The sequence below is a fragment of the Petaurus breviceps genome, unplaced genomic scaffold (assembly GCF_028583685.1).
Source record: "Petaurus breviceps papuanus isolate PSGF00001 unplaced genomic scaffold, PetGlider_PUasm1.0 582, whole genome shotgun sequence".
Classification (NCBI taxonomy): Eukaryota; Metazoa; Chordata; class Mammalia; order Diprotodontia; family Petauridae; genus Petaurus; species Petaurus breviceps.
Window position 1 is genome coordinate 12,670,670 of NW_027186390.1, and position 16,897 is coordinate 12,687,566.

Here is a 16,897-nt window from a genome sequence, read left to right on the forward strand (position 1 = left end):
GAAGGATTATACTCAATTTTGCTGATTGTAATCCTATCTCCTTTGCCCTCTGAAATATCATGTCCCCAGCCCTCCACTACTTTAAAATGGAAGGTGCTAAATACTGTGTGATCCTGACTGTGGCTCTGATACCAGGTTGGACTTCTTCAAAGACCATAGGCACATGGTGGCAACAATAGCAATAACACTGACAGCATCATTTTCAGTAACTCCCAACCCAGAGATGGTAAGGTATTTGGACAACTAGCCAGAAAGAGATTACCAGGGACCCTTTGTTGGTACTGGGCACAAATAGTGCTGATTAGCAACTGTATTGTTCATACACAGTTCTGGATCACTGTTCCAGGGTGGAGAGGAGCACTGGTGGTTAGTCACAAGGGAGCAGGGTCCTTGATCTCAGTTCTAAGACAAAAAGGAGTACTAATGCTGGTGGCTATAGGAGACCAGGGGCCCCTCCTGGGTAAAGAACAGTGTTCAGACCAGGACAACAGTGTTCATATCTTTCCCTGGATTGCACTACCTTGGAAGCACCAAAAACTTACAAACCCCCAGAACTATCTCTGAAAACAGTAGCATGAAAAAGTCTGAACCTTGGGAAAGTGCCTCCCCATCCCCAGATGAACAGAGCCCAACTTCACCATAAACTTCAAAGTCAAGAAAATGCCTTTAAAAATGAGCAAACAACAACAACAACAACAAAGAACTTGACCATAAAAATCTGCTATGGTGACAGAAAAGGTAAAGACATAAATGCAAAAGAATCAACAATGAGAAAATAGCTACAACCAAAGCATCAAAAAAAAACCCAACTAATTGGACTCAAGCCCAACAAGAATTCCTAAAAGAGTTAAAGAAATAAGAGTGGTAGGGTAAAAACTGGAAAAGGAAATGAATGATGCAAGAAAGTTATGAAAAGATAATTAACCTCTTGGTAAAAGGGGCACAAAAATTCACCGCAAAAACAACTCCTTAAAAAGTAGAATTGGTCAAATGGAAAAAGAGGGAAAAGCTCACTGCTGACCTCTTAAGTTTTCTTAGAACAGAAAAATGTATCACCCTGATCTTTTGTTAACTCTGCCACTCTAAAATTTGATTGAGGCATTATTTTCAAGTTGTTTGGAGGGGAATGTTAAGGGAGTTCAACTGGGTTGCTGCCACTAATCCACCATCTTGATTCCCCTTGTCCCCCAAAAACCTTTTCTCAAATAAATAATGATGCATTTTTAGAAACTCCATGGGACATTCAAAGGTATGGTGAGTTTTCCCATGGAATTTCATTAGGACAAATGCACTCCTAAAAGTTACATTTTAAATTTTCATAACCTAGAGAAAGCATAGAATTTATGTCAGTTCTCTGACATCAATAGTAGTGAGTTAGCAGGTGAAAAGAATACCTTAAATAAGTTAAATGGAATTAATAAATAAATTAAAAATACTAATTTTGTGCAAATCATATGCTGCTGTGAGAATTACCAAGAAGCATAACAAAAGTCTTTCCCCTCAAATAGTGTATAATCTTGAAAATGCAAAGCAGTGTACATATTATAAAAGAGATGCAGACATAAATTCTATGGGGACTTAGAAATTGTTGTGAGTACCCAGAAAAGACTTCCCTGCAGCACTGAGACTTAAGCAGACCTTGGAAGACCTATAGGTAAAAAATAGAGAAGTCAATCGGTGGAACAGATTAGTTATATAACATGCCAAAGCAATAGAACTCATTAATCTAGGGTTCTATAAACTCTAAGATCCAACAACTGAGGTAAGGACTTGCTATTTAACAAATCTGCTGAGGAAACTGGACAACAATTTGGCAGAAATTAGTTTTAGACCAGTACCTAACACCATATGCCAAGATGAGCTCCAAATAGATGCATGATGTGGATATAAAAGATCGCATCACACATCACAAACAAATTAGGGTAGAAAAGGAATATATTGCTTTTCAGGTCTATGGGTAGGGGAAGAATTCTAGACCAAACAAGGGATAGAAAAGATCACAGGATAAAAAAACAGGCAGTTTTTATTACATCAAATTTAAAAGGTTTTCCTCAATCCAATACTTTTAGGATTAAAAGGGAAATTGTTAATGGGGCTGGGGGGGGGGGGCGGGGATTTGCAGCAAGTGTCTCTGGTAAAAATCTGATTTCCAAAATGTATAAGCTACTGACTGAACTTTATAAAGAAAAAGGTAATTCCTCAATTGATAAATTAAATGGTTAAATGATATGGAAAAGTAGTTCTTAAGGGAAGAAATCTAAGCTATCTATAGCCATATAAAAATGCTCCAAATTGCTCCTAATTTTTTAAACGTACATTAAGGAAAGTTTGAGGTTCTACCTTGCATCCATCAGATTAGTAAAGATAACTCCCTCCCCCCCAAAAATGGAAAATGACAAGTGCTGGAGGGGCTGTCAGAAAACAGGCATTTTGATGCATTTTGGTAGCATTATGATGCGGGTCAGTCATTTTGGAAAGCAGTTTGGAACTATGCCCAAAAAGCTAGTGTCATGACGAAAACATTTGATATAGGCAGCTAGGTGGAGCAATGGGTAGAGTGCTAAATTTGGAGTCAGAAAGACCTAAATTCAAATTCTACCTCAGACACTTACTAGCTGTGTGACCCTGGGCAAGTCACTTAACCTCTCTCAGATTTATTTTCATCATGTATAAAGAGAGGATAATATTAATACCTTCCTCACAGCATTGTAAGGATCAAATGACATAACACATGAAGTGCTTTATAAACCTTCAAAAACTATGTAAATACCAGCTATTGCTATAAACCTCAAGCGTGATATGAGCTATTATTACCCACCTCACAAGATGGTTGGTGAGGAAAACACGTTCTAAAATACTTGGTGAGCTTTGATCATCAGAAAAGGTATTTATATAGGATTATTTGTGGGGTGAAAGGCAGTATGGTTGTCTGAATAAAGTATGGGTTCAAAGTCAGGAAAACCTGAGTTTAAGTTCCTTATCTTAAATATATTGGGTATATAATCCCGGCAAGTTGTTTAACTTCTTAGGCAAATCTCCAGGTTGAAGAGAAAGCGAGCTGGATTTATAGAGGGAGTTTCCCATTTAGGAGTTCCTCATGCTAATGAAACCACTGGTTCAGTCCCTTTCCCTATCCTAATTTGTTGTATAGGATTCACTTGAACTAGGTCAACCATTGTTTTTATTGGCCATGGCAATAACTTTGTTGTAAAGAAATCTTTATAGTACTATTTACTGCAGTGGGATTTTGCCTATATGGTATGATCATAAAATAATAAATAACAAAGCTTATAGTAGCAGTTTTATAATATTATACTCATAACTCATATACAAATATAACCTACATTATATATTACAGGTTGTGTCATGTGTATTCATATTATCTGTAGTTGTGAATACCAATTCTTTATTACATGAAGTTCCCAACATAGTTTATATTCCAAAAGTTCATGTATAAATCAGTTATTTGGAATTTGCAATGCATCTTCCCTTTGAAATATAAATGTTGGCTGGGTTTTCCAGCTAGCGCACAAAAACCTACTTTCAATCACAGGATCACTGATTTTCCTCTGCAAAGGAATTTAAAGATCATTTAGCTGATAATGCAGTGGACATGCCATTTATTTGAGAAAAGTACTTTAAAGAAAACATTTGCAATACTAGTAATTAAACAAAATGGAAAAAAGTAAAATTACCTAAGGACATTGTAAATTTAATCTGAATGTAATGAAAGGCAGAGTGGTACAGAAGGAAACAAGTACTTATTAAAAACCTACTGTATACTTGTTCAGCCATTCTTCAGTTATGTCCAATTCTTCATGATCCCATTTAGGGTTTTCTTGGTAAAGATATTGGAGAGGTTTGCCATTTCCTTCTTGGGCTCATTTTAAAGATGAGGAAACTGAGGCAAACAGGAATAAGTGATTTGTCCAAGGTCACCTAGCTGATAAGTCTCTGAAGTCAGATCTGGACTTAGGAAGATCAGTCTTCCTGACTCCAGGCCCACTTCTCCCTTAAGCACTGTCCTAAATGCTTTAGAAATATTATTTCACTTGATCCTCACAATAACCATGAGAAGTAGTTGCTGTTGTTACCCCATTTTTATAATTGAAGAAACTGAAATTGACAGAGGTTAAGTGAATTTCCCAGGGACATACAGTTAGTATCTGAGTCTAGATTTGAACTCAGGTTTTCCTGACTTTCCCAGTGCTCCATCTATTGTTTCTCCTAACTTCCGTTATAAAAGTACAGAAGTGAGCAGAATCGCAGTAGCACAAAGGAAACATGATATGTGCAAATCTAGAGACGTTTCCACTCCAAATGTTCATATGAACTATCTGTGCCCAATATGTGGTAGGGCCTTTCAAGCTTGCACTGGTCTGATCAGCCACAGTTGGACACACCGTAGTACCTTGACTCCAACATAATGATGTCATTTTGGTCCTGTTCAAGAACAAAGGGCAACAACCACCAAAGAAGTTACTGAACCAGCCTTGGAAGCGGGAAGAGGTGGGTCTACTTCTGACACATAACTAGCTGTGTAATCCTAGGCAAGTCACTAAACCTCACAGTGTCCACTGGTAATCCTCTGAGACTAATAAATCTCAAAGCAAGTACCAGTTGACATGGGTAGAGAGGATTTCTTTCCCTGGGAGCTCCCTATTCCCAATGAAATCGAACAGCCAGACACCCTCTTCAAAAATGAATGTGAGGTATGAAGAAATGCATACTTAAAACTTAAATTTAAAAAGTTTAAAAAACTTTAAATTTAAAAAGGAAGAAGTAAATGGACACCTTTAAAAAAAACATACAAAGGACACTCCTGGGCACTTACGTGGGTCCTAGAGGTGGAATTCACTGATTCTTAATGATGTTTAATCTTACTTCAAAAACATCTTCTTTTGTTTTCTTTTCTGTTGTTGCAAATGTGTCCCTAGCATTGCTCTTAAACTTATCAGACATGACTGGGGGGTATTTGTGGCTCACAAAAATATAAAGAGCAAAGGATTTGTGAAGAAAAATGATGTCCACCTCTAGAGAAAACACTGATATATGGAAGTATGTATTATATGAATGCGCTACATTTAAAAAAAAAAACAGCAGAATTTCTATTTTCTTTTCTTTTCAAAGCCAGTAGACATGTTGTCAGTAGGAAAAATAGAAAGGACAAGAGGGTTCAGGGAGGAAGTTAATTCATAGAGGAGTTAACATTGATAAACAACTTCATAAGTTTCATTGCTACATTGAGTATAAAATGAGATGTAATTGAACTCTGCCTTTCCCCAAACTTAATATTGAAATCCTAGAAGCCCCCAAACTCAAGACTGCAGTGGTCTCTCAAAATGAGAAAGAAAATGTCAGTGTCTCTGCTCCCCTACTCCTAAAATAGGTTTCAATCAGAATAAAGAGAATGTATGTGCTGGTAGACCCAAGGCTGTTGCCATCTGAGCAAGGAGAAACATACCTGGTCTTTCATTCTATACCTACTTCTTTCATTTAGCCCAGATATATTTTACTTAAGGCAGCTAGGTGTCTTAGTGGATAGAGCATCAAGCCTGAAGTCAGGAAGACTCATCTTCTTGAGTCCAAAACTGACCTCAGACATTAACTAGATGTGTGATGTTTGCCTCAGTTTCCTCATCTGTAAAATGAACTGGAGAAGGAAATGGCAAACCACTATAGTGGTTTTGTGCCAAGAAAACCCCAAATGGGGTCCCAAAGAGTCAGAAAGAACTGAAAAACGACTGAACAACAATAAAAGCTAACATTTACATAAGAGTTTATTATATACCAGGCTCTTCTCTAAGTGTTTTACAATTTTTATCTCATTTTATCCTTACATCAATTCTGGGAGAAAAGTACTATGATTAGTCATTTTATAGATAGGGAAATTGAGACAAACAGATTAAGTGATATGGGGGGGGGTTTCCACATCTGGGGCTAGATTCGAACTCAGGTTCATCCATTGCTGCACCTATGCCTGAAGAATACTTCACCTTTCTCCTCTCAGCACCTGAAGTCACAGCCACATTGTCAATAATCTGTCATTTGAGACATACTTGTATTTATATTGTAACAACAGTCCCTTCCATGGAGTCTCCTATGGAAACTATTACTATATCCTTAAGAGGATAGAGAACTTCTGGAGAGATAGAATTTGATATGTGAAGAATTAACTGTTGGGAGAGAGACTATGTGAGGTACAAAGATGAACTAGTAAGAGAGAACTTCTTTCATGACAATAATATCTAAAATGCATATAGCACTCACTGTGTCAGCCATGCTGTGCTAAGTAAGCACTTCACAATTATCATCTGGGGGTGGTTGTGTGTCCTTTGTCCTTGAAGAGGTCCATGACATCAGGGAGGTGATGCCTTGACATGCAAGAGAATTGGATTTAAGTGAGGCATGGCTATGCAAGGTCACCAGCCTCACTTTCTCCTCTGAAGCCATCTGGGTCCAGTGACCAGATACAGATCAAGACTGGAGATGGCCCCAGATGCAGTGGGAGACCTTGGCCTTTGCAGACTAAGGTCTTTAACAGGTCTCAGTTTGATTGAGGAAACGCCCATTCAGTGATTAAGGTTAGCTTTAAAAAAAAGTGAGGCAGAGAATGGCCTCTTTAGTCAAAATAATAATAGTAACGTTTTGGGGTTAAGTGCTAGTATTATGCCCATTTTCCAGATGAGGAAACTGAGAGGTTAAGTGACTTGACTAGAGTCACACAGCTAGCAAGTATCTGAGGCTGATGGCTAGGGTGCAAGGGGTGTTCAAGAAGGATAGCACCTCTGGGATGAGGGCTTGCTGAGAGCTTCTAAGGACCTTCATCCACCTTTGGTGTGTACCTGATCCACTCAGCTGTCACCTGTGGCTCCAAGAAGCTGATAGTACATACAGTGACCACACCCCCTAAAACAGTTTCAGCAAACAGGCTAAACCAGGTTGATTGAAAAGCCAGCAGTGGCAGTCAATGGTCAAAAGTGATCATTCTGTAAATTTTGCCACTGTGATACAATGCTGAAAGATTTCAATATATCTTTTGTTTGTTCCTTATACTTCTAATAAACATAAGACTATGGAACTGAAGAGTGGATTTGAAATAAAGAGGAAGATAGCAAAAGCTTTTTGGAAAGAGGTTTTCTTGTTTATTAATTAACTGGGATAAGGGTTTAGAGTTAACTGATTGATTAATAAAGGAGATTATTTAGTATCAGAGCATAACCCCTAACTGCCATAGAATCAGGGATAAGAATAAAGAAATGAGGTAGGAGTTAAAGAGAGGGGTGACCACTCCACAAAGAGCCATATAAAAAGTAGTCATCCCACCAAAAGTAAGAGCACATATATTTTATGCTTATATTACATATAAATGTTATATGTTCCAATATATTAGTAGTATGGAGAGTTGTCTCCTTTTCCTATTCCTAATAAAAAATATAAAGGGGGCAAAAGAGTACAAGAAGTTCTCTCAGGCATGAATGGGAAATAAGGATTAAATATTTTTATTATGATGAAATATAAGTGGATTTTTATTTTATTGTTACCAGTATTAGCAATGCTAACACTGACCCATTATATCAACATGGTTTTAGAATGTGTAATAGAAAAAGTATTAGATTGGAGGGATTGGATCTGGCTGAGCAGTTTACATTGGGGAGGGGGAAGCTAATTGCTTCATCTGTAAGTGAAGAGATTGGATAAGTAATTTAAGATCCCTTACCATCCTAAATCTGCACTTCTGGGATTCCTTGGCTTCTGAAAGTCACTATGCCAATGCAGCTTAAAACCAGACTTTGTTGTTCAGTCATTTCAGTCATGTATGATTCTTCATGATCCTATTTGGGATTTTCTTGGCAAAGATATTAGAGCGGTTTGCTATTTCCTTCTCCAGTTCATTTTCAAGGAGAATCACTAAGGTAAAGAGGGTTCAGTGACTTGCCCAAGGTCTACAGCTAGTAAGGGTTTGAGGCCATATTTGAACTCAGGGAGATGAGTATTCCTGGCACTCCCTACATGGCTGCCCATAAAACCAAACTACATGTTTTTTTGTTTATTTGTTTTTCAAATCACTCGCTTTTATTTAGAATTACATCCTGTATGCCAGGCAGCATTTCAAGATTATTAACATTTCCAAAAATCCAGGATTACAACACTGTGGTTTCCACTCTCCATCAACGAAGACTGTAAATCCTCCACCCTTTGAGAAATGCTTTCATGAGTCATCAGGGGACATAAAAATATTATGCCCTGCTATAAAAGACCCCTATCTATTTTCTGATCTTCATTGTTTTAGTAGAATTGGTCTGGTAGTCAGAATCCTGACTTGGAAGGATATACACACAAGCCTCAGTGAAACTCCTTGGACATCAGATGCTCCTGGAAATGGACCCTTGACCCTGGGGCTTTCACCTTTCACTTATTTCTAAATGTTCCCTGATCTCTGACCCACAACTTTAGGAACAATGTTTTTTGACCCTACCAGTTGCTGAAACAGCTTGATTTCTAGGGGTCAGAGATCTGCCACTCTAATTATGTGACCTTCTGCTACTGCAGCTGTAAATGGGTGCACTAGTCTGATTTCTGATCCCCCTTTTCTTTTGTAACCTTCCTGCCACATATTCTAGACCACAATAATGGGTCTTCAAAACTTTTGTTCTGTTTTGTTTTTAAGGAAGGGAACAAAGAAAATATAATATCAGAGGGTTGGGGGAATTACCAGCTAAGGTAACTGGACATTCTTAGAAAAGAATGTTAAATCATTTGCAGACAAGATAGTGACTAACTTTTCTAACTGAATTTTAAAGTAAAGATCTCCAGATATACTTTGGTCTTAATTATCCTTTCTAAGCTAAGAACATCTGTTTTCCTCATTGCCCCCAGAAAATAATGGCATATTCTACAACAAAACTTCTTCCAAATCAGTAGAGTTGGCACTTCTCCAGGTTGAGAATGTTGAATCAAGCTCATTTTTTAACCTATTTTTCAATCCCAGACTCATTTTCAGTCAAACAGGAAACATTCTGATTGCATGGTAGTGGAGGTGGGGGAAGTGTGTTCCATTCACATTCCTACCTAATCATTATCTAACTTACCCTCATCTCAAACAAGAGAAAGTGAAGAAAATACAACTATGGGATATGTTCTCATCACCTCAGAAATGGAATATACCAGTGCTCCAAAAATAGACAAAGATAAACCCATCCAGGGAATTCTACCTACTGGATAATAAGCCTTTAGATGATAAACATCTTCCTGCCTGCCTCATTAGATGCATCAGAGGATGACTTCAAATGGAAGGTCCACCCAGTTTCCATCCAGTTGTGGAAAGATATGCCACATTAGTTAGCTGTATGTTATTAGGGAAATTATTTCATCTCCCTGATTCTTACTTTCTTCATAGGTAAAACTGGGATGGACAATATTTCTGTGTACACACATGTCTGTGTTTATGTGTGTTTGTATATCTGGGCCTGGACCCACTGTTCAAAAGTAGGTGCCTTTATTGTTGCCAGTTTTTGCATAATTTTTATTTTTCAAGTAACAAGTATTTCAAAAATTAAGCTGTCCTTCCTAATTATACCACCACCACCACCCTCCACATTAAGCTAATTTAAAAAAAAAACACAGAGAGAAAACAAATACTTCAATATATATCTACATAGTCTTGCAAAACAAATTCTCACATTAGTGATGCCCAAAAAAATATGATTGACAACATTTAAATTAAACAAAGGTATACTAAACACTTAATGGGTGCTGGTGAGAGACATACAAAATTTAGATAAAGCCTAGTTCTTACCCTCATGGAGCTTACAGTCTAATAGAGATATAATATGAGACACATCACAATCATGCTTAGTTCATAATAAAAGGACCAAAGTATGGGAAGGGGGGGGGAGCAGAAAGTGAAGAACCCAAAGTAATTAGAGAAAGAATCTTTGGCAGTGGGATTTGAAGTGATCTTTAAATAATGGGCAGGAATCTAAAAGGTAGATCAGGAGAAAGCATTCCTAGCATAAGAAACTGACTAAGAAAACTGTTACCAACCTTAGCTCTTACTACTCCTTATCACACTCTGATTTTCAGCCAAATGGTACTATTCTCTGTCCCCCAAATATGTCCCATGTGTTCCCATCTTCATGCCTTGCTCATGCTGTTCATTATTAGTGGAATTCCTCTCTCTCCTTCATTTGTTGAATTTCTATTCATCTTCTAAAGTTCAACTTAAATACCACGCCCCCCCCCCAAACCTTTGCCAATGTACCTCATGGATCACCTTCCTGCTTTGCCAGCATTTTGTACCTCACTAAGACATTTATCATGTAATGATATGTATTGTGATTATATGTACCTGTGCCTTTTTTACCTTGCTATACCCTATATTCCATTAGAGTTTACAATCCAAATTTTGTTTCCTGTCACTTTTCAGCCTAGCACAATATTGGGCACATAGTAGGTATTTATTAATTGAAATGAGTCAAAACACATTATCTTCCTCCCCAAACCATTTCTCCATTTATTTCTTTTTTTTTAAGCAATTGGGGTTAAGTAACTTGCTCAAGGTTACACGGCCAGGTGTTTCTGGGTGGGTGCTAAGTGTCTGAGCCCGGGATTCGATCTCCAGGTCTTCTCAACACTGGAGCCGGTGCTCTTACTCGCTGTGCTACCTGGCCGCCCTCTCCATTTATTTCTAATGTTAAATGGAAAGTCTGATGAACCTGGAAAAGCTAGGAATACCTTGTTTTTGAAGGGTTCACTTATTGACATAATGATAATAATAATAGCTGAAGTTTACATAGAGACTTGAAGCTGGCCAAAAGATTTTATATATATAATTTCATTTGATTTTCACAATAACCTTGTAAAGAAAATAGAAGTAGTATTCTTATTTCATGAGGAAACTGAATCTAAAAATTTCAGTGACTTGCCCACAGGTAAGTCTATGACAGAATGTGCACCCAGAGAAGCCAACCATCATTCAACTGTTTGAATTGATTCTACTAACTTACTGTCTCTACAATGCCCTTTTCCTGGATAATCCTCTTTCTTTAACAGTGGTGTAGTGATGGGTTAATGTAGATTCCTTGCTTCCAAATTGGAAGAGATGAGCTTGCTTACTTTCCAGTTCTATCTTCAGCTGAAATACAAGTGTATGATATAAATATTATACCTCCTTCCCTACAGTCTGGCAAGAAGCTCAGATAAACTAGCAGAGGGCTGGGGAATGTGATTAAGAATTTTTTAAGTTCTCTGGGGCTGGGAGCCTATGTTCCATGCATTTGATGGAACTCATAATCAATGCTATTACTGAGTACCACCAGCCTACAAAGTTATGTTAGGTATTACAGGAATACAATTATTTCCTTCCCGGGTTGCAGTTTTTAGAAAGTGAGACAATAAACCATTGCCTAACAATGGAAAGTCTTAAATCCTCAAGATATTTTCTAAATAGATGTTTCCATTAGTTCTTGCTTCCCTAAGAGACATGCATTATCTTCTCTTATCATCTAAAATATCTTTAAGAGACCATTCAGGTGAACCACAAGATCATGGAAATGTGAATTTGTCCCTTGTAAGGTTTATCCCTCTAGCTTCACAGAAATCAAAGAGTAGAAGGGGAAAAAAAGGGACCAAACTAATGGGTCTTTAGTACCAGCAAGGTTTTGGCCCATATCCACCTTCATCGTTTTATTATTAACAAATCAATAGCATACCCCCGAAGGACAGAGAATTAGGTAGCAGAAAACAAGTTGCCTTTCTGGGAAGCTTTTCAACAAATAGAATAATGCATAGGAACTTTTGAGCAGTAAGTGGGCACTTAAACTGTGTCCAGGACAGACACTGCTGTGCTGAGTTAGCAATGCATATATGTATGAGGTGCCCTGTGTACAATGCCACATTCAATGACCTTACTTCTGGTAGATTCAAAGAATTTGGGAACTAGATGGGAACTAAAAGGATATCTGGTTCAACCCCCTGTTTTAAAGAAGAGGAAAAAGGTACAAAGAAATAAGTCCACTTGCTCAAATTTCAACACCTAACCACTGTTAACCTAACATAGGCATTATTTACAAAGTCAGGTCTCCCAAATCCCAGCCCATTACACTACTGCAGACCTGCACAACTTGTAAACTATTCAGCCACAGATAGCTAAGAGTAGAGACAGACTGACAACAGTTGGTTGCCTCCAGTCATGTGACAAACAGGAGAGTGCGCTGTGGCAACCCTACATTTTTTGGGAGCCATCTGAAATTCTTTGGCAGAGCCCATGACCCTCGGGCCCTATGCTGAAGGCCTTCACCATTGTGTAGCTGAACACTTGTTATTCACTAGTCTGTAAAATTGACACTAACAGTACTGATTAGAGAGAGGAGGAAGAGGAAGAGAAGATTATCCCTAAATAACTAAAGCAATGATATTTATGGTGAAGTTGGGGAAAGGGGAGCTAGTATTGTTTTTTATTAAAGAATTCCTAAATATTATTCAGCCCTTTAAGTGTGTTCCATCATTTCTCTGTTTCTGCCTTAGTGTCTGCATGCTTCAACTCATGAAACATTTCTTCTTCAGGTACCCCTGCCATATTAGTCACCTAACCTAGTAAAATCTCCAAAATTTCAACTTTATCCTGAAAAATAAAAATACTTAAGAGTCTCCACCACTTTATCCTAAAAACAAATCAACATGAAAATCTTTCTTGTTTGAGCAAGGTCATGAAGCAGAGTAAGAGCTATTCTAAAATAACTTACTTTTCACCCAGACACTACCATTGATTTTCCAAGAAATCAGACACTACCCTTGATTTGCCAAGGAATCAGACACTACCACTGATTTGCCAAGGAATCAAGGCTGGTTTCCTAAAGGTGGGGGAGGGGTAAACTTGGCATATAGAGTGCCAATTCCAGAACGTTTATAAGATGTGTCTAAGGAAAGATTTTCCTTTGACATTGATCACTTAGGCTATGAGCTTCTCAGATTGTGCCTTCTCTTCTAAGTCCCACAATCCTTGAGAGGGACTTGAGTTGGTGGTTCCAGTTCCAATCACAGGATCCTGAGATCACGGTCCTGGGTGAAGCTGATGATGGGGGTGAAGCTGCTGATGGGTGTTATCCTCTTGATCTCTCTGCTCAGTGCTTTAACATTTTTGGATTCGATTTGGCAAAAGGGAAGGGGGAAGAAAGGGAGAAGGGGAAGGGTGAGAATTAACCTTTGGAACCAAAACAAACAGTGCTTTTGTAAACTGTGTAGGGTGATCAACAATTGCTCCTTTGTTCAGTCACTAGGGAGTGGAAGTCCCAGTGGAATTCAGAACCTTGTCCACTCACCCAAAGGGGACAAATACAGCTCTGAAGGATTAGTCTGCCCCTTGAGGCAGGAGGAGATAAGGGAGAAAGCAAAACTAGATTCCCAGAGAGCCTGTTACTGGGTAGTTCCCTCTCCCAAACCCAACTTGGGATACACAAAACACTCAGTCTTGTGTGAACTTCCTTTATAAGATCATACTTAGGTCAAGGAGAAGAAATAAAGCTACATTAACATCCCGCCATCATCTCGGGTTATGGAACTTTTCCTGTTCAATGATGGGTCCACTTGGTCTTCCCCTATTAATGTGAGACCACTCATCAGTCCAGAGACAGAGATGCTCCTGGTTATGCTGGAGGGAGCTGGAAGTTTGCTTGGAGGCACCACCATTTTGAGGTCCCTTTTGATGAGTTAAGGTCCCTGAAGAAAGGATTTGCTTTTTGCCACCTACAATGCCTCCTACTGGTTCTGTTTCTCACAAAGTCAGCCTGGGAGAAGGGGAAGGGGGAGGTGGCAAAAGTTTTTGTTCTTCAAGTTGTTATGGTGAATGTGGGCTGTCACAATTCTTTTCATCAGCCAGCAGATTAACCTATAAAACAGGGATGATAATTCATTGATAATTGGAGTCAAAGAGCCAGGGTTCAAATCCTGATTCTGCTATTAATGAGATATGTGACCTTGGCAAATCACTTTCCCTCTCTAGGCCTTAGTTTCTTCATCTTTAAAAAGAAGGAATTGAACTAAATGGTCATTAAGGTCCCTTCCAGCTATAAATCTATTATACCCCATGGAGATGACATGACATAATAATGAGCAAAATTACTTTTGAAGTAATAGTAAATGAAGACTTCCTCTGATTCCCTTGTGTTCCAAACCATCATTGCTTCAGGGGTCACCAAATATTCCCCTGAGATAGTGGCAGAAAATTTTCCACTCTTTTCTAAAATCCTAACAGTTCAGTTCCTCCTTCCCCCCATATACACACTTCATTCCAATCTTTGAAAATGGTCATCCATCCCTTCAAAAAAAAATAATAAAATAAACCCTCTCATATGTGTTTGCCCACTTCATTTTGAATGACTTTAAAGCTCTTTGAATAAAGATAAGAGAGGATTGTGTATGTTTTCGACACAAATGGTGGAAAGGTAATGAAATAAACATCAAAGGTAAGCTCCCCCCACACTTGCTTAGCCCTTGCTATTTACAACAAAGGCAGGAAAAAGGAGGAACCGTAACCTTAGTAATGGCATGCAGTTAGAAACTGTTGCCTTTGCAAAGAACCAGTAATCTCCCCTCAAAATTCACATCGATGCTTTTTTTTTTTCAGATTCAGGCCTTTGAAGAAATTCCTCAAGTAATCCGTAAAGAAAGGAAGAGGGAAGAAATTCTCATAGCCCTGAGTAAGAGCCCTTCATTTTCTGGCTCCTTAAAATCCAAAAATCCAGGTACCCTTATTAAAACAGTAAAGGGGAGTGAATAGGTGAAAAGAAATGGCTGAGTTCTCCTCCAATCCACTCGCCTGAGATCCACTCCACTTGTCGCTAAATGTTTACTTTGCAAAACTTAGGTGAAGTTACAGTCCTATTCAATCCAAGTTTTTTCAAGTCCCGGCAGGTGCTCAAGTGCAGGCAAATCCGTGTGCAACCCTAGGAACCAAGAAGGGAACCTTCCGTCCCCAGAAGAGAATGAGGCTAGATAGACATCCTGTGGAAGAGTTATTTCGCCACACCAAAGAGAATCAAAGAAGTTGCTTTAATTTTTCTTTTAAATGCAGGGAAGAGATCACTTAGGGAGAAATCAAGTGTGTTTGATAAAATTCAGGCAGACAAGGTTTCAACAAGGATATTGTATTGAAGTTTTAGAATACAAAGAGAAATTCTCAATTAGAGCGAGTTAATTCAAAGAGAGTAATATCAAGGTAAATATTCACTATCATAAGAAGCACTTGCAGCGCTAGGGAGCAGCGTCCTAATTTCCAGAGATATATTAGCCTGGGATATACATAGCTCTTGCTTTTTTCTTATAGTCTACTATACGATTCCCCCCCCCCCCCCCGTTTTTCCACTTCCCCCCTCCCCCCGCCATAAGCAATGTTCTAACCTTTAACTTTACATGCAAAAACATGTCTGATGCTTACTTTGGACAGACTACGGTAGCCTTGAGCTTTGGATATTTGATCAAACTTTGTACAGCACCTGGAATTCCACGGCACCAGCGGACACCATTCCTGACAGTCTGAAGCACCCTCTGGGTTTCCCCCCTAGGGTTTAATCCCTCGCATCCCAGTTCTTCTTTCAACATTGCTCTACCTATGCATGTATTTTAAGGCAGCTTTTTAAATCCCAAAACGTGGTGGGATTTATTCTGCTGTAGCACCTAGATGCCATTCCTGTACTTTACACCTGGTAAGGTGGAGTTTGCTATGCAACACACACACACACACACACACACACACACACACACACAAGTCTCCTACCAGCCGTCCATCATTGGAAGGGAGGAGGAGGGCGGAACCTGGCAGATAAAAAAAAAAAACAACACAACAACAACAAACCTGCTCGAAACAACTTTCCAACAAGCTCTCCATGTCACTGGGATAATTACGGCTCTGATCTCGCCCATTAACCGCTGCCCACCTTTGCTACCTTGTCTCCCCACCCACCCGCCTTTCAGATCAGGGGTGAAGCTCCGCCTCTACTGAGGCAGCCGAGGGTTATATTGGGCCGGTCTGAAGGTGGAGGAGAGACTGAGCGAGGAAAAGGGAGGGAGAGAGATAATGACAATAATGCTAATAGTAATAAAAACCCGGCTGCCACTTCTTCGGCCTCGGGGAGTGAATCTAAACGAGCAAGACTAGAGGCTCTAGAATCCCCTCAAGCGCGCGGGAGCATCAGCACTTCTACCACGGAAAAGAAGCCTGAGAAGAGATCGGGAGAGAGTGCAATCATAAAGCACATTACTTGGAATCATATATTCATATCTTTTATTTATTTACTTTTCTCTACTGCCATCATGGACAGCAATACAAATCCTTTCTGCTGCAGGAGACGAAGGAACTGACTTTTTTTTTTCCCTGACGGATGACGAAATTTGAAAACACCCTCAGTCTCACAAACTCAGAACCAGCGCAGCCTGGGTCCAAGGGCCTGCGTTCCCTCCCCTCCCCCTTCGAGGAGCACTCCTTCCTCTGACTGGAGACAGCACCCACTTCACGTCCCCCACACACCACCTTAATTCAACCACCAGGCCCCTCCAAGATTCAGCGGAAGAGGAGTCGCATCGCCCACTGAAACGTAGCTACTTTTCTCGTAAGAAAGAAAGGGAGGAGAGCAGCCTAAGGAGATCGGCAAGACACCGATTCCGACACCTCGGCCACCTGCAAACTACTTCCTCTGACTGCTGTCCCGTGTCCAGGGGGAGCTGTCCGAAGGGAAAGACAATACAGGTGGGAAGAGAGAGGACATAGGAAAAGGGGAGTCTAAAGAGAGACCGAAGGGGGACAAGAGAGGAGGAGAGAAGGGTTGAGTGGGAAAGGGGGAAAGAAAACGTGGGAGAGGAGAGAGAGGAGAGAAAAGGGGGAGAGAGAGAGAGAGGAGAG

At 39.5% G+C, this 16,897-nt stretch overlaps 1 long non-coding RNA gene across 1 annotated transcript; it reads right to left on the minus strand.

Moving 5' to 3' along the window:
- Positions 1 to 13,470: 13,470 nt before the first annotated feature.
- On the minus strand, positions 13,471 to 16,891 carry LOC138173553 (uncharacterized). The gene is made up of 2 exons (XR_011171430.1): positions 15,854 to 16,891; positions 13,471 to 13,888 (listed from the first exon to the last, which is right to left on the minus strand). It is a non-coding gene; the product is annotated as an uncharacterized lncRNA (long non-coding RNA).
- Between the last annotated feature and the right edge of the window lie 6 nt (positions 16,892 to 16,897).